Source organism: Macrotis lagotis, chromosome X (genome assembly GCF_037893015.1).
Source record: "Macrotis lagotis isolate mMagLag1 chromosome X, bilby.v1.9.chrom.fasta, whole genome shotgun sequence".
In the NCBI taxonomy this organism is placed as follows: Eukaryota; Metazoa; Chordata; class Mammalia; order Peramelemorphia; family Peramelidae; genus Macrotis; species Macrotis lagotis.
Genome location: NC_133666.1, coordinates 446627337 through 446652244, shown reverse-complemented (window position 1 = coordinate 446652244; position 24908 = coordinate 446627337). Strand labels below are relative to the sequence as shown.

Sequence of the window (24908 nt, the reverse complement as noted above, 5' to 3'; positions counted from 1 at the left end):
GCTTTCTGGGTCCAGTGGTCAGATATGAATTAGAATGACCGGAGATAGTTCTGGATACCAAACAATCAGGGTTAAGTGACTTGCCCACGGTCACCCAGCTGGTAAGTATCTTCCTGATTTCAGACCCAGTACTCTTATCTAGTGCATCCCTTAGCTGAAACATGCCTTTCAAGGAAGAAATGAACAACCCTAGAAGCATATGATGGAGCTGGTGATCTATGTATTTCATTCATGCTCCTCTGGTTTAGTTCCCTGTCCTCCTTTATAAATGAGAGATATGTTAACCATAGGAAGTTCAGGTTCCTTATTTTAAAAAAAAAATCAGTCCCTTTTATAGGTATCTCACTTTTCTTACTGTTGTTTCTTCTGCCTTGTTTTAACAAAATAACTTTATGAAGGCAAGTCAGAAATATAAAATGTGATATTCTGAACATTTTTCTCTTCTGTCTGGTGGTGATTTAATTTTTTGGTTTATTTCATTCTTGCCTGTCTAATTCTTTATTTCAGCTGGCACTCAGGAAATGCTAGTCTTTGGTTTGACTTATTAACTTAGCTACAATGATCAAAATAAACAAATTCAATCTAAGATATAATAAAAATTAATATGAATATGTCTTTTAAAAACCATACCAATATGCAATTATTTATTTTTGTTTATTTCAGTGGGTTAAATGTTTTAAGAGTATGGAGCAAGTACCCCAAAATGGAAACATGCTATTATGGTGGATGTATAAGCATCTCATAATAGAATCTGCTAAGAAATGCTTAAAAAAATTGGGAAATGGTAGGAGTAAGTTCTGTCATTTAAAACAAAACAAAATAATAACCAAAGAAAGACCAGAATAACCTCTTTAAAAGAAATAGGGAGAAATAAAAAGGAATTTGCAAATAGAGAAAAACCTAACACCTGAAATAAAGTGTTTCCTTTATTCATAATATGACAAATAAAATATTATTTTCTGAAGATCTTAAAATTAACCAATGAGCATTGCTTGCTTGAATTAATCTCTTTCTTCCTGCCTTGGAAGAGCTCAATAGGAAATCTTTTGATTACTCATGTAAATAATTTAATATAATACTAAGTAATAAAAAATAATAACATAATACTAAAATAATTTAACAAAATCATTATTATGATTGCACATTTCACATGTGTATATGAAACCACAAAAAATAGAATCTCAGAATTTCATAATTGGAAAAACCTTTACTTGACCAAAAATCTCTTCCACAGCAATTCCATCAAGTCCTTCCAGGGGCAGTGAGGTAGGCACAGTAGATAGAGCACTAGCCCTGGAGTCAGGAGGACCTGAGTTCAAATCCAGTATCAGTCATTTAATAATTACTTATGTGTGTGACCTTGGTCAAATCACTTAACCCCATTGCTTTGCAAAAAACAAAAGTCAAAAGTATAAAAATCCTCCAGCCTTACCCCTGAGAAAGTCCATTCTTCTTCTGGCTGCTTTTGGAGAAATTCTATCAGGTATCAAACCTGAATCAAACTCTCTGCATCTTCCATCCTTTGTTCCTCATTATGTATCACAAAGTTAAGTAAAAATAATCTAATTATTCTTTCATGTCACAACTCTTCAAATACTAGACTCCCAAATTTCTTATTTAAATCTTTTCCTTCTTCAAGGCTAAATATCTCTTATTGTTTCAATTGATCATCTGGTTACTTGAGGCAAATGTTAAAAAAAAAAAACCAAACTACTGAACTCAAACTTAGGAGAGACTAAATCCAAATCTCTCCTCTGACTCAAAAATTACTTAAGCCATGCTCCTTCACTTGCAAAATAGGGGTGATAATATCTATTCTAGCACAAACAGCTATTGTAGATATTAAATAAGACATTTGTAGGTACTTTATGAACTTTAAAGTACCTTATAGATGATTATCACTAGAATGATATCAAGGTCCTTCACCATCTTGGTCACTTTCTTCTGGTCATTTTCCAACATGACCAGATCTATGTCCTTAGTTTCTCCATTTATAAGAGGAAAGTGGATTAAAATGACATCGAAGTTTTCTTGCAGCCCTACTTCTATAATTCTGTGATTCTTCTAAAATGAGGTAACTCAAAGTGAACACATGGAATCTGACAAGGTCAGAACACAAAAAGACTGGTCCTACATGCTATGCTGTTCTTAATGCATTTTTATTTTATTTTTTAATATTTTTTTAGTTTTTGCAAGGCAATGGGGTTAAGTGGCTTGCCCAAGGCCATATGGCTATGTAAATATTAAGTGTCTGAGGCTGGATTTGAACTCAGGTACTCCTGACTCCAAAGCCAGTGCTCTATCCAATGCCTCACCTAGCCGTCCCTTCTTAAATGCATTTTAATATTATGTTAATTTTTTTATTTCCTTCATACCCTGCTAAATCATTCATTATCTTACAATTGACTAAAAAAAATCCCCCCAGATAGTTTTCAGATGACCTATATTTGTCCTCTATTACCATAAAGAACATTCTTTTTTTTAAACATTATTTAATCTTATTCAGACTGTTTTTTTCTTTTTTGATTTCTACAAGGCAATGGGGTTAAGTGCCTTGCCCAAAGTCACACAGCTAAATAAGTATTAAATGTCTGAGGTTGTATTTGAACTCAAGTCCTCCTGACTTCAGGACTGGTGCTCTATTCACCTTACCACCTAGCTGCCCCTACAAAGAACATTCTTATAATTTTAAAGCTTCTGAAACCATGAAACATACCTTTAGAAAGATTTTATGAAAAAAGAAATTGACATGGATTATCTCTAAAATAGAAAGGGATATCTGTTCTTAGTCTGTTGGTGATTCACTGTGAATTTGTCAAAGCAAACTCAGTTTCTTCATGTCTCTAATAAGATAATATATAGTTTTAACTATTAGACCTTTATGAGAAAATATGAAATGTACTTTGAATTCTTTAGAGGAAATCCAATGTAGAATCATAGTAATGAGATGAAAGAAAAGTAATGCTTAAAGGTATATGTTACATTTGATATACCGATAAGTGAGAAATAATCTTGGGGATTATCTAGTATAATTCTCCAAGTTAAGAAATGAGGTAACAGAGGCTAAGGGTTGTTCAATGACTTTTAGTTTATGTAACTTTTTAGTAACCAATTGGTATTAATATTAATGCATCATTTTTATATTGTGCAAAAGTATATTTAAGATAAGTTTTATCAGATATCTTTTTTAAAATCATAGAAATTTTCCCTAGTATCCCTCCCTATTTTCCTCTGAGAGGAATAAATGATATTTTTAAAGTATTTGTTTAAAGACAAAACAAATCCACAAAACATATCAATAGATGGCAAAAGCCTCAAAATATGTTCCTTGTAGAATAACTGTGGACTTCTCATCTCTACAAAGGGGTTGTGGTATGTTCCTGTGTCTTTTCTTTGGAAACATATCTGTTTTACAAAATTTTTGCAACATTTAAGTTTGATTTATTTGTGGTTGAGTTTTTTCTGTTTATTTTGTTGTACACATTGTTTTATCTTCACAGAGTGAAGGTAAAACAAACAATGTGTACAACAGATAGATAGATAGATAGATAGATAGATAGATAGATAGATAGATAGATAGATGATATAGATATAGATATTTCCATGCTTCACTGTAGACATCACATTTGGAATTTCTTAATGATGAACAATATTTCAAAATATTCTTCGTACCACAGTTTGTTTGGCCATTTTCCAATCAGTGGGCATCTAATTTGTTTCTAATGCTTTGTAATTTCAAAAGTGCTCCTATAGATATTTTGGTATTTGTGGGGATTTTTTTTCTTATGAATGATATTCTTGGAGTAAAAACTTTGTTGTGGAATATCTGGATCAAAAGGTATGAAGATTTTAGTCACTTTATGTGAATAATTCAAAACTGTTTTTTTAGATTGATTATATTAATTCACAATTTCACTTATAATTTCCTCCTGTGTCTATCTTTCCATAACCACTTCAACTTAGACTATTCTCATCTTTTCGCATCCTTGCCAATTTGTAGGGTATGAGATGAAACCTCAGGATTATTTTGATTTGTTTTTTTCTTATTATTCCTAATTTGGAGCATTCTTTTATATGATTATTCATGGTTTGCTATTCTTTTGAAAACTGCTTATTCATATCCTATTACCACTTATCTTTTGGGGAATAGATTTTAGTCATTTATATCTGTTAATTATTTTTATATCTTATCAGAAAAATTTGATGCAAGGATTTCTCTTCCTTCTGATGACTCCCTTTCTTCTCCAAGGTGCATTACTTTTGTTTGTGCAGCAACTTTTCAGTTTCATGTAATCAAAATTATCTTTTTTTTTTAGGTTTTTGCAAGGCAAATGGGGTTAAGTGGCTTGTCCAAGGCCACACAGCTAGGTAATTATTAAGTGTCTGAGACTGGATTTGAATCCAGGTACCCCTGACTCCAAGGCCAGTGCTCTACCCACTGTGCCACCTAGCCGCCCCAAAATTATCTCTTTTGTAATTCCCTCTGAGACTTGTTAGGTTATCTCTTCTATCTAGAGTTGCAAGAAGGTATATGGTCTGTTTCTCTTACAATTTTTTTAATAGTATGGTCTTTAATATTGGGGATTAAATATTAATTTAATATTAATCATTTAGAAGTCTTGCTAAATAGGATGAAATGTGTTGATCCAAGCTTAATTTCAACTAGACTGTTTTATAGTTGTCAAAGCTATATTTTTAAAGATTTTATTTATTTTGAATTTTATAATTTTTCCCCAATCTTACTTCCCTCCCCCTACCCCCCACAGAAGGCAATTTGTCAGTCTACATTGTTTCCATGGTATACATTCATCCAAACTGAGTGTAATGAGAGAGAAATCATATCCTTAGGGAAGAAACATAAAGTCAAAGCTATATTTTTATAAAGAGAAATTATGAATCCAGAAAGAGCTGGATTCAAATACTACTTTAACATGTACTGGTTAGGTTCTGAGCTCTGACTTCCCTGGCTTCCATGAAGTCCCAACTAAAATCCTACTTTTTACAGGAAGCCCTCCCCAATATCCCTTAATCCTTAAGTAGCATTTTTCTCTGCTAATAATTTCCTACTTATCTTGTATATAACTTGCTTTGTCATTTGTTTCTATGTAGTCTTCCTCATCAGATAGAAAACTCTTTGAGGACATCGACTGTCTCTTTTACTTCTATTTAATCTCTGTGTTTGACAGTGTCTGTCATACAATAGATGCTTAATAAATATTCCTTTTTTGAGTGAGTAACCTTGGGTAGCATTTAACCTCACAGTACTTTAAGACCAAAAAGGGTACTATAGGAATTTCTATACCAATGAAATCATGTCTAGTCCCCACCTATTTATTTTAAAGTTATTCTTTGTAAGAATTTATAATATATATGTTTTATTTGTTTATTTTTGGTTGCTATTGTTTATAAGGAGAAATTAATGATATATATATATAAAATATATATTATATATATATATATGTATATATATATATATATATATAGAGAGAGAGAGAGAGAGAGAGAGAGAACGCTTTTATTTTTAGGTTTTTGCAAGGCAAATGGGGTTAAGTGGCTTGCCCAAGGCCACACAGCTAGGTAATTATTAAGTGCCTGAGACCGGATTTGAACTCAGGTACTCCTGACTCCAGGGCCAGTGCTCTACCCACTGCACCACCTAGCTGCCCCTGAAGGGCATTGTTTTTGGGGAAAAAAAGTGTGAATGGTACAGACATTGCCATGCTCTGATACTTGTTTGTTTTATATGAAGCTTGAATTACAGAAAATTAAATGGCATAAGACACACAGGCATTTGAATTTAATGGTAGAAAAAATAACCCAACAAAGATCTCCAAAAATGGAATTGCTAGTCTTAAAAGGGCATAATTTCCCTCTCCTAGTTGGTTTTTAAGCAGAAATTAGATACTAATTTGTCCAGTTAGTTATAGTAGCGATTCCTTTGTATATGGATTGGGCCAGATGGTCACTCTACTCCAGCTCTTAAATTCTATAATTCTGAGATTTTGTCTTTTAAAGTTAAGCCTTAAAGGACAGAGCAATGGGCAGAAGTCAAAAAGAGGCAAATTAGGGATTGATATAAGAAAAAAAAATCTTTCTTTTGTAAAAATTGAATTCTTGTTAGTTATTAAGGTCTTTCAGAAATTGTCCTTTTCATCTTTCTTGTGATGCAATAATATTGCATTACATTTGTATGCTATAATTTGTTTAGATATTCCCCAACAGTTGGCACTATAAAATGAACTATTGTAAATATTTTTGTACAAATGGGTCTTTTTCCTCTTTCTCTGCTCACTTTGGAGTATAGCTCTAGCAGGTATCACTCAGTGAAAGTTTAGTGACTTTTATGGCATAGTTCCAAATTGATTTCACTACTACCTTGAATACTTTAATGTGATTGCTTAAGGAAAAGCTTTGTAACAATTAGAACTGTTGTGATAAAAGTCTGCAATAAAGAGAAACTGAAACACAAGATATGAGCATGATCAGTTTATTAGCAAGGTTAATAATTGCCAATAGAAGAGTTCAATGGAACTTCACTAACCAGAATTACATCTGACAGAGCAGATTTATAAGGTCAGTGTTGCAAACTAAACTAAGACTGTGATTGACTTACAACCTGGGGGGAAGAGTGGGCTTAGATCTTACTAATTCATGCTGACTTGCAAGAGGATCTCCAAAAGCAATAGGCAAAACACCATCCTCTGGAAAGTCCTGTACAAGATATCACTTAACACCAGAGAGACTCAGTGATAGGTAAAATATCTCCTGACCAGTTGACTCATTTTCCACTCATCTTCCTCATGAGTCAGGAACTCTCAAATGAGATAGCTAACTCTTAAAATTAGGGAACTTAAACTCTTACAATTTCTACTACTGTGGTCTATGGAATCAAACTGAAATCTGACCTAGAGGTATTAATTACAATGATTAACTAAAACTTTTTTTTTTGCACGTCAACAGGGTTAAATGGCTTGCCCAAGGCCACACAGCTAGGTAATTATTAAATGTCTGAGGCAGGATTTGAACTTAGATACTACTGACTCCAGGGTTGGTGCTCTATCCACTGCACCATCTAGCCACCCCTTAACTAAAACCTTTAACCATTTGTCAAGTTTTGAAATAAAGTTATGAGCTAAGAAATAAAGTGTTTTAATTGATATAAAGGGTAGCAAACCTCTCTCTCTCTCTCTCTCTCTCTCTCTCTCTCTCTCTCTCTCTCTCTGATGTCTTATAGGTACAGGACACAATACATTTTCCAGCCCCAACACCCAGGAAAAATGTTTTTATACTTTTAGGAGAAAAGGGGGAGGAAATAGTATGAGGTAGCAAAATCTGGTCATGATATCTATTGTCCTTAGCAATCTAAGCAAGGAGAACCACTTCATTCTGGCTATTTTGCCCTTCATACTATGAATCCAATGGAAGAGGGCAAGGACTTTAGGAGCTCAGATCTAGCTTAAATTCCATTCCTTTACAAGTAATGGGACTGGAGGAGTCTTAGGGTGTGGATCAGCTTAAGCTAATCAAGAGTAAATATCTTGAGTAGAAATATGAAGACATTACTAAAATTCTGACATTACTAGGATCATTAAGGGGCAAGTAACATTACATTTATATTAACAATTTTCTGTCATATTAACAATTTTTCTGTCACAATCAATCAATAATCAAAAATCTAAATTTCAAAGAACTACATGAGTGTTTTGGACTACCTCTAGAGGTCATCAGATCCCCCTCATTTCAGAACTTCATGCAAAACTTAGATGATCACTTGTTGGGTGTATTTTAGTAAAAAATATTTTTCAGGTATGAAATAAAATGAATGACTGCCTAAGTCTCTTTCAACTCTATAATTCTTTTGACTGTTCAAGAGTCCTCAATCTCAAGTATGTTTTTCTTATTATTTCTTATTCAAAGAAAAAAATTTCATTCAGTCCAACAATTTCCTTTTTCTTCTTTGTCCCAACAATTCTACTTATCTAGTTTTGTAGATTTAGCCAACACCAAACAATCCCTTCATTTCTACTTTTTTTCATCAGCTCCCTTGAGAGTCTAGAATTTTTGTTCCTTCAAATGATCACAGAATCTCAGAATTTTTAACATGAAAGCTCGGGAGCATTCTAATCTAGTATAAAAGGAATACCCATTAAAACATATACAAGGATCTGCTTGAAAACTTCAAATGGACCAGAATCCACCACCTTTCTAGGCATTCCATTCTAGTTTTGTACAACTCTAATCATTAGGAAGTTTTCCCTGACATCTTTTCTAAATTTGTTTCTCCAAAACTTCCTCTGCTTCACTCTCTCATTTGTAAAATGAGGATGATAATAGTATTTCCCATGGTTATTGTAAGGAAATAAGATAATGCTCTTAAAGTACTTTGAAAACTTAAAACACTGTTTAAATGCAAATAATAATAAAAAATTTAAAACACTTTAAATGATAATAAGAAAACTTAAAACTGTTTAAATGCCATTAATAATAACAACAATGAAATAATAGCAATAGCAAAAGTAAAAATAATTTTTTCTCTGAAGATTATTTTGACAAGGGTCAATTTGGGATAGTGAATAGAATTCTGAACTTAGAATCAGGAAGACCAGAATCTTAATATTGCTTTATTCACTTACTGGCTAACTTATCTTAGTCAAGATATTTAACATTCCTTGGTTCCAGTTCCTTCATTTGAAAAATGGGGGAAAAGTATAGTAGTATCTTAAATCTCAGGGATGCTGTGAATGTAAATACTATATGTAAAACATTTTGCAAATCTTAAAGTACTATGGAAATGTAAGTTATTATTTTTATCTGTGCCCCAGAAATTTAATTATGTTGCCTCATCATTATCATTCTCTTTTATATAGATATTGTTTCTATATTACTCTCTAAATAGATTAGTAATTATGATGTTCTTTTAATATCTTTTTAAAAACTTTATCTTTCACTAGTGTTTCCTCTATTAATTACCATTTTATAACATTATGGTCTACATAGTTAATATATAATATATGTTTAAAAAATTAAAATTTTTCTTTACCATAGCCCATGATTTATTTTTTGTAAGGAAAGGTCTGAGATATATGTATATTATCAATATTTCATCCAAAAGATCACAAGTTTTTAAATTCTAAATTCTCCAACACTTTGATTTTTTTTCTTATTTGTGTCTTTCTGTTAGGTTTTTCCAGCTCTGAAAAGAACATGAAAGTCTTCTACATTTTTTTTGTTACTTTTTGTCATTTTGCAGCTCAGTTAACTTTTCCTTTATAAATTAGCTGATAGGCCATTTGGTGCACATATGTTTAGTACTGAAATAGATTATTGTCTCTTTTTCCTTTACAGATAATATACTTGGCTAGTTTATTTCTCTTAATATGAATTTTTGTTTTTGTTTTGTTTGCTAATATATTTCAAACCACTATACTTTTTTTGGGAGTGAAGGGAAGTATTCACATGATGCATAGTAAATTTCATTACAGCCTCTCATTTTCATCCTCTACATGTCTTTATTTTTTAGCTTTGTTTCTTGTATAGAACAGATTGTTTTCTTATCTATTTTGCCATTCTCTTTCATTTTATTGTGTGGTTTAATACATTATATTTAAAATTACTACTTTTTTCCATTTCTTTTTGCATTGCTTTAAAAAAAAAGACATTAAAAAACTCCCTTTTGAACCAACATTTTTCTATGTTAGTTAGCTATAGTTACACCACCATGAGTTTAGTCTGGTCCCAGACTTCCTCATTCCTATTTAAATGCTTTCCTTATTACAAATTCTTCGAATTGACTTAAATTAATTTCTTTCTCTTATTTAGTTAGTTATCTATTTTTCTCTTAATTTGATCCTTCTCCATCAAGAGAACAGTTTAAAATCTTCCCCATCATCTTCTCCAATTTCTTGTTTTTGCTAACTCTTTTACAACTCCTTTCCCCCCAAAAATCCTTTACACTGTCTTCCCTATTATTTCTTTTTTCTATACTCTTCTGAATTTTTTCCTAATTCATGAACTATATATCCTTACCACCTTTATTCTCTTATCCTTTATGAGATTAAAACTTCTAAATTACTAGGTTATAACTCTTCTAAACAATCTTTGTCCTTTTGACCTTCTAGAACTTACTCCATAATTTCTTTTTTTTCTATATTGCCTCAAAAAAATACAGCAAATTAAGAGAAAAGTAATGTAAGATGGAAGTGTTTCACTTTGTGAGGCTTAGTTCTTCAATATAATCAATATGTAGTTTCTACCAAAGGTCACCCCTACCACTCCAGAAGCTAGCTGCCCCCAGCAATTTAAATCATCTCTTCTCTTGTGGCAGAAAAGGTAATTTCCTCTTCCTCATGCAAAGATTCCTAGATGAAATCTACAATGAGGTTTTGTCTCCCACCATAGGATCTCTAGTTCTACTCCCTCACTCTCACTCATATCATTCTTCTACTTTTTTGAAAAGAATATAAGTATCACTATCTAATTATTCTAAATTCACCCAAGGACTTAATAGGGGCAATATTAACCCCATTTTCCTATTTCTCTCATCTTCCCTCTCCTCATTTATAAAAATATTATACTTTACTATTTGATCCCTTTAAATACATTGACTGATTTAGAGATAAAGGTTTTCTTATTTTTTTTTTTTGCTTCTCCTGTTTTTAAGTTTTCTTAAAATCTTTAAATCCTTAAGCCTTTTTATTCCTTGATGGACTTTTTTTCTAACCTCAAATATCAAGCTTTCCTTTTTTCTTATTAGAAACAATAATCTATAAGCTTAAGCTCATTAGCTGTCAAGTGTTTCTTTTGTTTGGGGTGTTTGCACATTAAATAATCCATTTATCTCATTTTTCCTTTTTAACAGTGATGTTTCAAATGCCTCAGGATGACTATCCATCTTTTTGTTATTGATTATTAAGTTTAGATTTGCAGTAGATATCATTTTGGTTTGTAGTATTACTTTATGGAATTCATTTAATTTTCTTTTTGATTTTTCAAAACCACAAAATATTATTCTCCTGGCCACTTGCAAAATTTATTGGTTTTCACTGAAACTGTAAAGTTTAGCTTTGTTTTTAGCTTTAGTTTAGATTTTAGTTTTAGTTTAGTTTAGTTTTTAGCTTAGCTTTAGTTATCTTTGTTTTTAGAGCAGATACCATTCTCCCCTTCAGTCTTCATCTCCTTCACCCCCTTATTCCTACTAGCAGTGTTGTGTGAATTTTCTGAATTAATGCTTGGTTATTGGTATTCTAAAGTTCTATATTATTTCCAATGTTGTTATTTTTTGTATACAGATTTTGACATATTATGACTCATGAGCCTTAAGTGATCTTTGCATTGCTTGTCCTCAAGGTCATTCACTTTAGCTTTTATCTAATTCACTAGTTCTTTTAATGTTGACATCATTTGCTTATCTTCTGCCAAAATTTCCTCTACCTCATTGATTTGTGTTCCAGATCTGTTGTTTTTTCTAATATAGTTTTAAATCCTTTGGAGAGATTTTGTATCATGTATTCACATTTTCCTACTCAGCTAATTGCATTTATTAATTTTGCATGGTAAGCACAAATTTTGAACCTAATTAATTCCTAATTTCTTATTATCTGAATTTCATTTCTCTTTTGATTTGTTTTAGGTCCATTTTATTTATCTATGATCTCTGAGGAATCCATGCTCTGAGAATTCTTTTAGAGCACCTAATGGGTCCTACCTACTTAGCTGGTTTCCAGTCCCCCTCTTCCTCAGGTTCTGCCTCTGAAGAAAGACACATATACTTTATTTTTCAGACTTGCCCCTCTCCTATGCACTAGGAAAGGTACTTGTCATTTGTTGTGGAGTTTAGGAAGAACACCTGTAACCACACCTGGGAGTTTGTGCTTCCTGAGACTAGTATGCTGTTAGTAGGGGAGGGGCATCGAGTAAAAACTCTAAGTATTAAAGTTTGGGGTATTTTTAGCATTTAATTTAATTTAATTTTTTCTCAATTATATGTAAACAAAATTTTTAAACTTAAAAAAAAATTTTAGTTCCAAATTATCTCCCTGTCTCCCTCCTCTCTCCTCTCCTTGGAAAGACAAGCAGAATTAAAGTTCTTGAAACAATTCATAAGGGTTTTTCCTACTGCAAGTCTAAACTTAATAATCAATAAAAAAAGATGGATAGTCATCATGAGTAGTAGGGGGGGGTCCTTATCTTATGGAATCAATTATTATTCTCTGTGCTATATATAAATGTTTTGTTTTTTATTTTCTTTTGGTTTAGGGTTGAAGAGGTTTTTGTATAATTTCTATTCTAGCATCTTTGTTAGTCATTTAACTTTGAACATGATTTAAAAATCAATTTTTATCTGGACCAAAGTCATTGCTTCAGTGATTGTTTTAAAAAATGTTCCATCACTTATTTCATCGCTTGCCCATTGTCAATCTCATTATATAAATCTAGAATGTCGTCAAAATTGTGGTTATATATGCACAGTATCAGTCAGTTGGTGTTGAATGAATTGACTAGTAAATTTAAGAAACTAATTTTTTAGGGGATTTTCCCTTTCCCTATTTAATCAGTTTAATTTAAACCAACAATTATTCATTATTCATCATAGTTTTCTCAGAAAGTTAAGAGAAATAAAGTTCCCTAGTATCATCTGAACTTTAAAAGTGTGGGTTAAAAGCTTACACATCCATTCAACTATGACAATATCTTTTCAAAGTATACCTTTATTGCCAACTAGGTATTTCCTTGGTAACCTGGTAATGTTGAGTTAGTAGTATCATTAAAAAATTCATTCTTAATTATCTGACACAATTTTTAAAAATGTTGTGCTTTTCAAAAAATGACTTGTTACTGATGTTAGGGTTGATGATGATGGTGATCATGGTGGTGATCTTGGTGATCACAGTGATGATACCTGCCAGGTAGTTTAGTAAGTGGATAGAGTATTGAACCTCAAGTTCTAATCCTGTCAGAAACATTTATTATCTCTATGACTCTGAACAAGTCACATAAATTCTCTTAGTATGTTTCCTAAACTGTAAAATAGGATAACATTACCCAATTATACAAATTTTGTGTCCTTTGGGTATTATCTAGAAAACTATTAGATAATTATATTTAATGCTAGCTAATTTTATCAACTAATTTTATTTAGTATTTTAACTTTCTATACCTCATCTCATTTGATTCTTGTGACAATTCTATGAGGTAGGTGTTATTACTACCCATATTTTATAGATAAAAATAAGTCTCAGAGAGGTTGTGACTTTTCCATTGTTATACAGTGAATTAGTATTCTAGCAGGTGTTTCTGAATCCAATTCTAGTAAACCGCCTTCTACAAGAAGCCTTCCCTTATCTCTCTCTTAATTCCTGTACTTTCCCCTCTTATAATTATTTTCTATACATAGTTTGTTTTGCATATATTTTTGTACATTGTCTCTTCCATTATATTATAAACTCCCTAAATATAAATATTGTCTTTTATCGCTTTTTTTTGCATCCCTAGGGATTTAGCAGATTGTCTGGAATAGAATAAGTTCTTAATAAATGTTGATTAATTGATTGATTGCTTTGATATGTTTCAAAATATTTTAAGGGAAAATTCAGAATTTTTTTCAATTGTATTTTCAAAGTTCCCCTTGTTTCTTCATATTGACAATCAGAATCTAGGGAAACACCATTAAAAACCTAAGATATTGAGAATGAGAGAGGTTTTTGCAAGTCTTCCTAAGCACTTCTGAATTATAGAATTGAGCCCAATAATTATCCATGTTAAAATGAAATATAAATGGAATTAATTAGTACAATTAGTCAGAGATAAAATGTAATTCGTTGTATCCTTACAGGAAAAAAAAATCCTATTTTTAAAGTTTATCATCAACAACAAAGATTTGAACTAAAATAAAACCCCATCAATATCCCTAACCTTGCCCATACATCTGCATTGATATTTTCAGAGTTAAAAGTCCTAGAAAAACTAGTCTATTACAGTAATGGTCACTGATATACCATTTCCCATCTAAATGTGATAACATAAAGCACTCTCACAGAGTCTTGAAATAACTAAATCAATTATAATGTTTTATACACTACTTTTGTTTTTATAGGTAGTGAATAAATATTTACAAGTCTATCATCTACTTTATGAGTTATTTTCCATTATTTTGTTCAATATTAATATCCATCTGTACCGCATTCTCACTGAGTTGACTCCAATATAGTATATGCTAATATTTATGAAAAAATGAATGTTTTATTCAGACATTTATTAGACCTTAGCTTTGTCTTATAGGAAATAAACCAATATTATTCTGAGAAGGAAGAGCTCTCCCTAATAATCTAAGTTAGAGATGATTTTTCTTTTCTTAGTTGTACACTCTAGACTGAATTACCATTTTCCAAACAGAATTTGACCCACTCTGCTCTGGGAGTAAGTTGAAGCACTTAAAACTGTTTAAACTTCATCTGTTGAATTCCAATTCAAACACTATTTTCTTCAGGGAAACTCCCCAGTTGTTTAAACTTCTGAGCCTACTATGATCAGAAAATAGATTTTTGTTCATGAATTTAATTTAAAGTCATGCTAACTATTTCTTACAAGGGAAACATCATTGTTTCTAGTCATAAGACCTGAGTTGATATTCTGCCTCTGTTGCTTACATGTCTCTATGACCTAGGACTAATTAGTTTACTCCACTTCCCAGAGACTCAGTTTCCTGATCATTCAAAATGACTGTTTCTGAGAAGTCCCTTCCAAATATATTTATATATTAATTCTTTCAGAAGTGCAACATATTTTAATATAGAACTGGGGGTGCAGTGAATAGTGCTTGGCCTGGTGTCAGGAAAAGTCATCTTTCTGAATTCAAATTTGATCTCTAGTATTAACTAGTGACTCTGCGCAAGTCACTTAATCCTGTTTACCTCTGTTCATCATATATAAAATGAACTAAAGAAGAAAATGGCAAATCACTCCATTATTTTTGCCAATATCTTTGCCCAAATGGGATCATGAAGAGTTGAATGTGACTGAAAAATGAACAAATAACAAAAAATTTCCTTTTTCTTTGAATAAAATGAAATATCCCAATACATGCATGTGTTTTGTGTGTCTTTGTATGTATGTATATATATATATATATATATATATATATATATATATATATATATATATACACATATATATGTATATCTTTTTTCTTTTGGCACCTAACCCTGCTGTGAAAAAAAATCCCTATTATTCACTGTGAAATATGTTATACTCTCCGACTTCTATTTTTGTTGATGTTGACTAGGCTGATAATCCACTTGGCCCTAATCAATCTTTTAGTATACTCTGATCAGGACAATAAGAGATCCTATCCTCTGGTGTACAAGACCTAAGTCCCAAATGATCATCAGTAGTCATGAATAACCTTTATTTTGTCACACAAAAGTAAAAAATTTTTTACACACACAAATCCAATAATGCTAAGATTAGAAGAAAATAACTGAGAATTTTTTTTTTTACTTTCTTAATGGCTTGTTTGCCTGAATTACACTGAAGGAAAAAAGAAGTATTTGTCAGATGAGTCAAACCAAGGATAGCACCAAAAGAACCACCTTTGGTGACTGATCAGCTTCCCTTAGCTTTGTGAGCCTGGGCAAGTCACTTGATCCTGTTTGCCTCAGTTTCTTCATCTGAAAAGTTCTCACAAAGACCTTGACACTGTCAAATAATTCAACATTAGAAATTTGTTAAGTAGAAATTATATTAAAGAATATCCATCACCATCAACTTTTCTGCTGTACCCTTAGGACCCCAAAACTTTTTCATCTGACTTACAATTGGAACCTCTTATATGATTTATCTCCTACACTAGAATATGGACTTTTTAAAAGTCAGGTCCTATATTGCTTTTCTAGATGTATCTTCATTTTCTTTCATTCATTCACTTTCCTAGCAGCTTGGTAGTATCTAATTCATAAGTAAACACATTGTTGACTAAGGAAAGATTGTAGCTTAAGTTCACTGCAATAATTTTTTCTCTAAGAATGATAATAATCTCTACACTAATTTCTACCCCCAAATTTTATATTGCTTATTTCTAAAAGAAGAAATCATGTTTGTGGTTCTCTACTTCCTCTCTATTAGGACATCACACATAAGCAGTAATTCTGCAATAAAACTGAAAGTGGTATATATTAATTTGCATCATTTAATTATTTGTGATCTGGAGAATTTTTTATATGGCGATTGATAACTTTAATTTTTTCCATGAGATATTATACCTGTTCATATTATTTGATCAATAATCTGCTGGGAAATCATTGTTAATTTTTTATAGTAGGAGACTGATGAATGAGAGTTTGGTCATGAATGCATGCATCTAAAAACATACATGCTTTTAGAAACACCTGACAAATCAGAATGGAAGAGTTCCACTTGTATCTCCACTTGAAGCATGCATCCTGTCCCCTTTCTTGTCCACTTTGCAAGTTTTGAATAAAGGACTTTTCCATTGACTGTGGAATCAGAACTGAAAGTACATTCAAAAAGGTCAGAGTAACAGGACAAATATCTCTCTGTTTATTGGTAAAGATTAAAGAATATGTATTTTCAGTCTCTAAATGGAAAGAGAGGTCTCAGTTCTTATCTTTCTACCTAGGCTATGCCTCAGGAATGGGTGGTCCTGATATTATTTCTGTTTCTATTGTGTTTATTATTCTCTGCTCTTTGGTAAAGGAATATTCAAGAAAGAATAGATTAGATTGTGACTCTGATTCTGGAAGGATGGCTTTATCAAAGGTGCACCAACTGGAATTCATATTGCAATTTACTAGCAACTAAGCCTCAGTTTTCTCATATGTAAAATGAGCTGAAGAAAATGGAAAAATATTCTAGTTTCTTTGCTGAGAATATCCCAAAAGAGGTCACAAAAAGTTGGACATGATTGAAAAATGATTGAACAGCAAAATAACCAAAATATAATCTGCAAAAAGAAATAATTTTGTTTCGTCTTTTCCTATATTTATTGGCTCAATTTCTTTTTCTCATCTTATTGTTATAGTTAGCATAGGTGGCAGCTAGGTAGATTGGTGGATAGAGCACTGGGCCTAGAGTCAAGAAAACATGAATTTTAATCCAACTCAGCCAGATCCTAGCTGTGTAACCTTAGGCAAGTTGCTTAACTTCTCTTTGCCTTTATATGGTTGAGAAGAAAATGTAAAATTACTCTAGTATCTTTAACAAAAACAGCAATACTAGCATTAATAGAATTATATTAAATAATGATGGTGATAATGGACATCTTTTCTTTACCCTTAATCTCACTGGAAATGCCCCTAGCTTTTTTCCATTAGTACAATATTTACTGTAAGTTTTAGATAGATGTTATTTATCACATTAAGGAAAAGTCCATTTTTTTTCCTGTGCTTTCTAGTGTTCTTTTTTCCCCCTCCCTTTTTAGAGAAACATATTTTATTTCATCAAAAGCCTTTCTAGCTTATTCAGTTTTTCTTACACAGAAACAACCCTGAATCCTTGATATAAATCCACTCTTGTCATAGATGATCTATTTGGTCATTTTTTTAAATATGTTATAACATATTTGATCATATTTTCGTCAGTATTTATTACTTTATAAACCAGATATATTGCTTGTGGGACCCACCCCAAGTTTGCAAATGCACCAGAAGCTAAAACTTAGTTTGTCTGGTAATCTTCAAAATGGTTTAAGATGCCTACCTTTGAGTAGTGATCAGGTGATCAAAACTGTGCTCACCATCAACCAATAGGAGTAAATGAAAGAAAGATAGTAGTCTGGGCTATCTTCCAGGGCCACTTTCATTAAATAATAGGAAAATATTTTTTGCCTACAAGGGATTAGAGGAACTTCTTTCATCCCAACATTTTGTTTGCCACAACAGCTCTACTTAGCAGATAGTTTGAAGGTATAGGGAAAGAGGGCATTTAAAACAAAAATCAAAGAAGAAAAATAATATGGAATGGTAGAAAAGAGACCTGACCAATGTTAGGAAATTGGAGTGTCGAAGACAAAACACATGGTGGGAAAAGATTGAATATCTGGAGCTAAGTTACAGGTATAAAGCATTTCCTATAGAGAAGGGAATAAAATAATAATGATATGAACCCACACTATTAATGGGTGAGAGAATCTCTAAAATAAAGGTATGGTAAAGAAGTAAATAGCAGTAGTTAGTATCTCCCTGCTGAGAGGATGCCCAGATATCTTCAATTCTGACATTCACAATTTCTTTCCATTTCTTTGTATTTGCTACTTAAGAGGGAACTTAGAAAGACTCCTTTTTACCTTAGTTCAACTGCAAATTTATTTTATGTTTCTAATTCATCAAAAATGTATAATATAGAAATACTAAATTCCCATTCTACTACACTAAAAACCATAGCACCACTAAAAAAAAACCTTTATTCAACTCCAAATTTAGATAAACATAATACAGAGGACAAAATGCTAGAATTTCATATCATATTTAATGATGAGAACATAGAATTGTCACAAATCAGAAATTTTTTGTTACATTCCATCATTTAAGATATCTAGTAGAACTAGATATCATCTGGGAGGTCCCTGGCATGGACAGCAATTATATGTACTTCAATACAAATGTAATGATCATGTTACTGATGCATAGGAACTGAAATATGAGATATGCATTGGTGCCACTCTATATCAGACTGGCATTGAAGAATACCTTATGTCAGCCCAAATGATCCAAAAGAAGTCTTAACTTCTTAAACCTAAAAAGCACTACCACTCACTTTTGGTGATTCATAGGTTGATAAGTAGTACCACCAGACATAACTTAGAAAACACTGTTAAGAATGATGGAGGCTGAGTGGCTAGGTGGCACAGTGGTGCGGCTAGGTGGTGCAGTGGATCGTACACTGGCCTGGGAGTCAGCAGTACCTGAGTTCAAATCCAGCCTCAGGCACTTAATAATTACCTAGCTGTGTGGCCTTGGGCAAGCTACTTAACCCCATTGCCTTGCAAAAACAAAAAAAAAAAAATGATGGAGGCTTTTATTTTTAATATTGGTCAGCAGTTCCTTTTATTTTATTATTTTTCTCTGTACCTTTTATATTTATTTATTTTATTTAAAATATTTTTCCTACAAACTACATGCAAAAGCAGGTTTCAACATTTACTTCCAAAACCTTGAGTTCCAAATTCTTTCCCTTCCTCCCACTCCGCTCCCCATCATTGAGAAAGCAAGTTATTTGGTGTAGGTTAAAAATGAGTAGCCATGAAAAACATTACTACAAGGGTCATACTGTAAAAGTAAACATAACCCCTTCAAAGAGAAATCTCAAGAAAAATAAAGGAAAAAAAATGCTTCAGTCTGTATTCAGATACCATCAGCTCTGTCTTTGAGATGGATAGCAAGGAGTGATGGAGTCTTAATCAAAAAAACAACAATAAAATAGAGCAAAGGTGATGTTTTCAAAATGTTTCTGTTTAAGATCACTGATCTAGAACTAGAAAGCACCTTAGAGGCTATCTAGACCCAACCTCTTTATTTCACAGATAAGGAAATTGAAGCCCAGAAAATTTATGTAATTTGTTCAAGGTAAAATTTATATTGAGTATTAGAGGTAGTATTTGAACCCAGGTCAATTCAGAAAAAAAGGCAAATTAGAGAAGTGAATCATTATAAGACTATAGTGACTGAGAAAAGTCACTGGAATATTGAATATAGAATATGAAAAACTATAGAAATGCTGTACTCTTGGCAGGGGGTAGAATCAATCATGAGAGATTAGATAAGTGTGTGTGTGTGTGTGTGTGTGTGTGTGTGTGTGTGTGTGTGTGTGTGTGTGTGTGTGTGTGTGTGTGTAGACTTGTAGACCTCACCAAAGAGTAGATATTGTTTCTTGGCATCATTGTGGCTTGATGGAAAGATAACTGGCAACAGAGCCAGGAAGACCTAGTTTCAAAACTCACCTTTTCCACAAACTGATTGAGTGACCCTGAGTATATTATTTCATCCCTTAGTGTTCTAGGCAATTCTATAAACTCTAAATTGTAGAGAACGTGCCAAAATGCTTTGATAAAGAGTTTCTTCATCTTCAAATTCTCTAAGTAAATGAAATCTATAATCCAGGTCCAGTCCCTTTCTCCAAGTCCTTTCTTGGCATTAAGAAAAATGGTTGTATTTTTGTTGTTGTTTTTGTTGTTGTTGTTGATTGGGCACGGCCTATATGCTATGGTGATATAGAGTAGATGAGACTTTAATTCTTACAATTATCAGTTTTCAAAAAGTTATAGCTCTAGGATATATTTTGAAAATAAGAAAGCATAAATTAGAAATGCCTGAATAAATTCTCAAGTTGATTTTTAATGCTTAAATATCAATTTTAGAAAATATATTTGCCAGCTGCAGTAAATTAGTTTAGTAGCAGAAATTAAAATTCTTTACAAATGGTTTAGATGTTAATTCCTGGGAATGGCCTTTGGTAGAAATTGGGTTTAATGTCTGAGAATTCCTGATGATCAGGAGGCTATGTTTAATAAAACAGTCTATATTGTTGTTTAAATTTATGCTCAAGCAGTCCTCATGGCTACATACATAGGTTAGTTTCTTATAACTTTACTCATTAAAAAAATTCTATCAATGTAGGGCCAACTTTGAAATTAGTGAGAATACCTAAGGTTCCTTTAAACTCTTAGCTTTTTATGTTATCTATATTCAGTCTATTCTGAAGAAAACTGCTATGAGGATTAAATTTTAAAACATGGATAAAATTCAAGGTAAGGATTATTTATCTGAACTTTCAATTCTGTGAAGAAACATTCTGGTTAGTGCCATAAAATCAGATGAGACTTCATTAAGTTTTCTTATTAAATGGTTGTTGAAGAATGCTCTGTTGGAGGGGATAAAGACTCTTTCAGAAATCAGTTCTGAGGAACTCTTGCTAAAGATATTTGTGTCAGAGGCAATTTATATAGGTGGATGGCTGCTGGGAGTTGCCAAAGGGAAGCATTGTATTTAAATTCAAGTAAAATCTAGCTAGCAGCTTCTGCTGGAGATACCTGCTGGGAGGATGAAGGTTTCTCTCTTTTGCAAGAAGTGAGTAGAAAGTTACCTCCTCCTGACTGGAAAAATTAGATGGGGTTTTTATGTTCTCAACAACATCAAGCTGCTGTATGCCTCAGTCCTTCTCTTCTTTTTTTTTTTTTTTTTGACTTAATGGAAGGGATGAAAATGGATCTCTGATGAAGATGAAACCCATGGGGTTTCCAAGTAAGTTGTAAGGGGGGGGGGGGGGAAGTCACAGGAATCTCTCCTGAAGATGAAATAGCTCACATCCAACTGTGACAAAGTAGGGTATCTCAAGGGCAACCTCAAAATAAAAGGACTCCCTGGTTAGGATGCCTGTGTGGGCTCACTTTCCATTGTCATCACCTAGAATAACAAGGGGAAATGTTTTTCTTTAGTAGCAGTGGCCTTGGGTTTATAGTCTTTGATCATTATTTCCTCTTATCCAGTGATTCTTCTGCTTTGAACACAAAGTCATTTGACACCCAATCAATTCGAATGTATTTCTAATCTTTCTGTGGGAATTTAAGTCTAGAAAGTACAGTTGAGATACATGTAAATAACCATAGTTCACATTATCTAGCACATTCACAAAACTCTTTATATCTTATTTCCTGCACAGCCACCTTGTGAGGTTAATAGTGCAAGTATGAATTCTGGTTTCATTTTACATATAAAGGGAGAATCTAGGATTTGCTGAAACTCATAGAGTTGGTAGTGAGTAGAGAGTGACCGAATAGGACTTTGAACACAGATCCCAAGGACTTCAGATCCAATACCACATTCCACTCTACCACATCACCTAAAGGTAAGTAATTCATTTACCCCCATTTAACTATAGTTTTAAACATTAATTTTAACTTTGTAAACTTTACTATTTAACAAAAAAAACATAGTATCAGAAGTGAAAGCATCTATCTGAGAGTTTGGCTACTGGCATAGGGTTGGAGCTTTGATTTCTTCTGCAGAGAGACCTGAAGAAGAACTTTCTATGGTTTACCAATGCAAACCAGCACATTTCTTGAATCTTATGGATTTAGAAAGTTGTCTGGTCACTGAGAGAGAGGTTAGTTAAGTGATTTGCCCAAGATCACATCGTCATTAGTTCTAAAATACAGGACTGGAACCCATTTCTTTCTGACTGGAAGACTAACTCTTTCTCTACCATACTGCACTGCATACTTAGCTTGGAAAATAGGACAGACTATTATTTGTGTCCCAAGCTTACCTGGGACACAAAACCCTGAGCTCAATAAAAATTTACATTTTTTATTGCACAGTCTCCAGGTTTTTTTCTCTAGCCTCGTCATCTTTTGGGAGTCTCATGGGGGTGGTGTGTTCAAAGGAGGAAAAACAGATATTTCTAGCCTTTTCTATCCCCCACCTTTCTTCAAAGGGGACTTTAATTCCTTCCAGAAGGGGAAGCAGGAATTTGGGACTGGAGACTTCGCTCAGTGAGACTAGAATTCAATCTATCTGTCTACTTAAACATTATTAGTCTAGGGAATGTGAGTTTCAGGTTCAATCTAACTTCTGATAGCTTTTCAATATTGAAGACTCCAAAGCTTGCATTAGTTTCTCTCTCAATACCGATTTCAAAGTGAACATATGGAGCACTTAGACAAGATAACCCATTTCTCCAACTCAGTAGCAAAATAGAAGTCAGAGACAGTATATGTAGGTGAATCTGTACTTCTTTTAGGAGAGAAGTACCCGGGGGGGGGGGGGCAGAGTAATTAAACTCAAGACAGTTCTAGATTTCACCCAAGGGAAAGTCTCTAGGATAGCAAGCTGGGGATAGGGACATGATGAAGACTGCCTTTATCTCTAACATCTTTTCAGTTTTTTTTTCCTTCAGCACCCTGAAGTGGAGTTGGCCTCTTCTATCTTCTCTCTCAAAGGTGGAAGTCAGAAGCAACTGAAACAATTGCAGAGTCCTAAGCACCTGGAAAATCTGACAAAAAGTGAAAAACTCTCCTCTCCCCAAATCTCAATAACTCCACTCTGCTCCTCCTGCAGGACAGGACATCATTTTCCACCAATAAAGAGGAAATTTCATACCAATGGACTTTGGGACTAGAGTTCATAAAGTAGTATTATTATAATTATTATTAACTGCATGACTATAAGTCAGTTTATTTCTCTGCCCCTGCTTTTGGCTCATTTTTAAAATAAGGGGATTTGAAATGATGAGCTTTGATGTCTTGTTTCAGCTTTAATGACCTATGAATACTGAGGTGAGTTATTATTCATATTATTATTTCAGTTCTTTGAACCCAAGTTCAGACTCCAGAAATAGACTAATTTTAACTGGCACCTAGTAAAAATGTAATGACAGGTCCATACAAAAAAATGAACATTAGCTAAAAAAATGACTTAATGCTATTTAAAATTGTTTCTTAAAAAAACAGGATTATATAATTTTCTCATAACTTTCTCTTTGGAAATACAGAACATAATGTTAAGACAGTAAAGAACAGAAAACAGGAAACTAGCATTTAGTACTGCCATTAAATGATCATTAAGATTTGGAGCAGAATACAAAGAAGTAACCAAAATAGTTTATGTATAATTAAAGTCTTTTGTTTCATTTTCCTAAAATCATAAAGTCTAAGGTGCTCTTTGTCTACATGACTCTGAAATAAGCTAATCAAATTTAGCCACATCTAATCACAGTCTTATTTCAATTTATGGGACATTTAAACAAAAAAAAGGGATAATATTGAGTATTTTTCAAGAGGTAAAAAGTGGTGGCAAAAATTTTGGCTGTGCCTAATGGTTAGATTTATATAAGCTGTGATTCTGAAAAGTTTCAATGGGTTAGCCACTTTGCTAATGTTTTAATTAATTATGGCCTTTTTAAAGATAGTCTGGTTTTGGGGAAGCTTATGGTTTTGATCATAATGGGGCAGCAGATAAAAATCAATGTAAGTGTGACTGGCAGGTAGAATGGGTTTCTGACAAAACTGAACTGGTAAGGTTATAGTGGTCTTTGGAAGTCTGTATTCTCTTCCTTTTGTGCATATTCTTCCTGACTTTCAGTAGCATTCTATAGCTTAAGAGGACATCTAGGGAATAATTCTGGTATTGTATATAAGTCTCCTGGGTAATGCTCATAGGGGTAATACTTACATTGTATAATGAGGCTTACAGGGACAAGCAGGGGAGGGATTGAAATAGCATAGATCAGGATAGTTAGATAATGATGACACAAATACTCTTGGACTCAGCTGTCAGTTTCTTGTTTGAAGTTTTCTAACATACCTTACCCCTTTCCTTTAAATAATACTTAGGATATACTTTGTAAAACTTAAAGTACTATGTAAATGAGAACAATTAGCATGCACCAGTTTCAGAGGTCATGGTCTTTGACATAAAAGACCATAATAGTTATATAGAGAAATAAATTAAAATATCTTGTCAAAGTTAAGCTGTTTCTTTGTGTTAAAAACTGTTTTAAATTTATTCTTATCATCTTCTATGCATTTTACATATCAATGCACTGTATTTTGATGATTTAAGAAATGGCCATCGCTGTCATGCTCTTTAAACTCAACCGGAATCTGATTTTTCCAAAGAGTACTATTTTTTTTAAAAAGTGGGACTACAGAGAGAGTTAAATATTTAATCAAGCAGAGAAATATCCACTTTGTTAAATAGGATACTGAGCTTATTCCTTTGGGAAATTCTAGACATGGTATTTCAGGCAGTTTTACTAAACTCAATATAGAATATCACACATTAATCCTTTGGTAAAGCCATGATTTCATAAATGTGATTCCTTCCTCCATCAGTTCAAATCACGACTTATCCATGCCTTCTAATTCTGTTCAACTGTTATCTATGTCTTTCTATATAGCC

At 32.7% G+C, this 24908-nt stretch overlaps 1 long non-coding RNA gene across 1 annotated transcript; it reads left to right on the top strand.

Moving 5' to 3' along the window:
- The first annotated feature begins 28 nt into the window (after window positions 1–28).
- On the top strand, window positions 29–23578 carry LOC141502901 (uncharacterized). The gene is made up of 3 exons (XR_012472716.1): window positions 29–101; window positions 21727–21855; window positions 22906–23578. It is a non-coding gene; the product is annotated as an uncharacterized LOC141502901 (long non-coding RNA).
- The last annotated feature ends 1330 nt before the right edge of the window (window positions 23579–24908 follow it).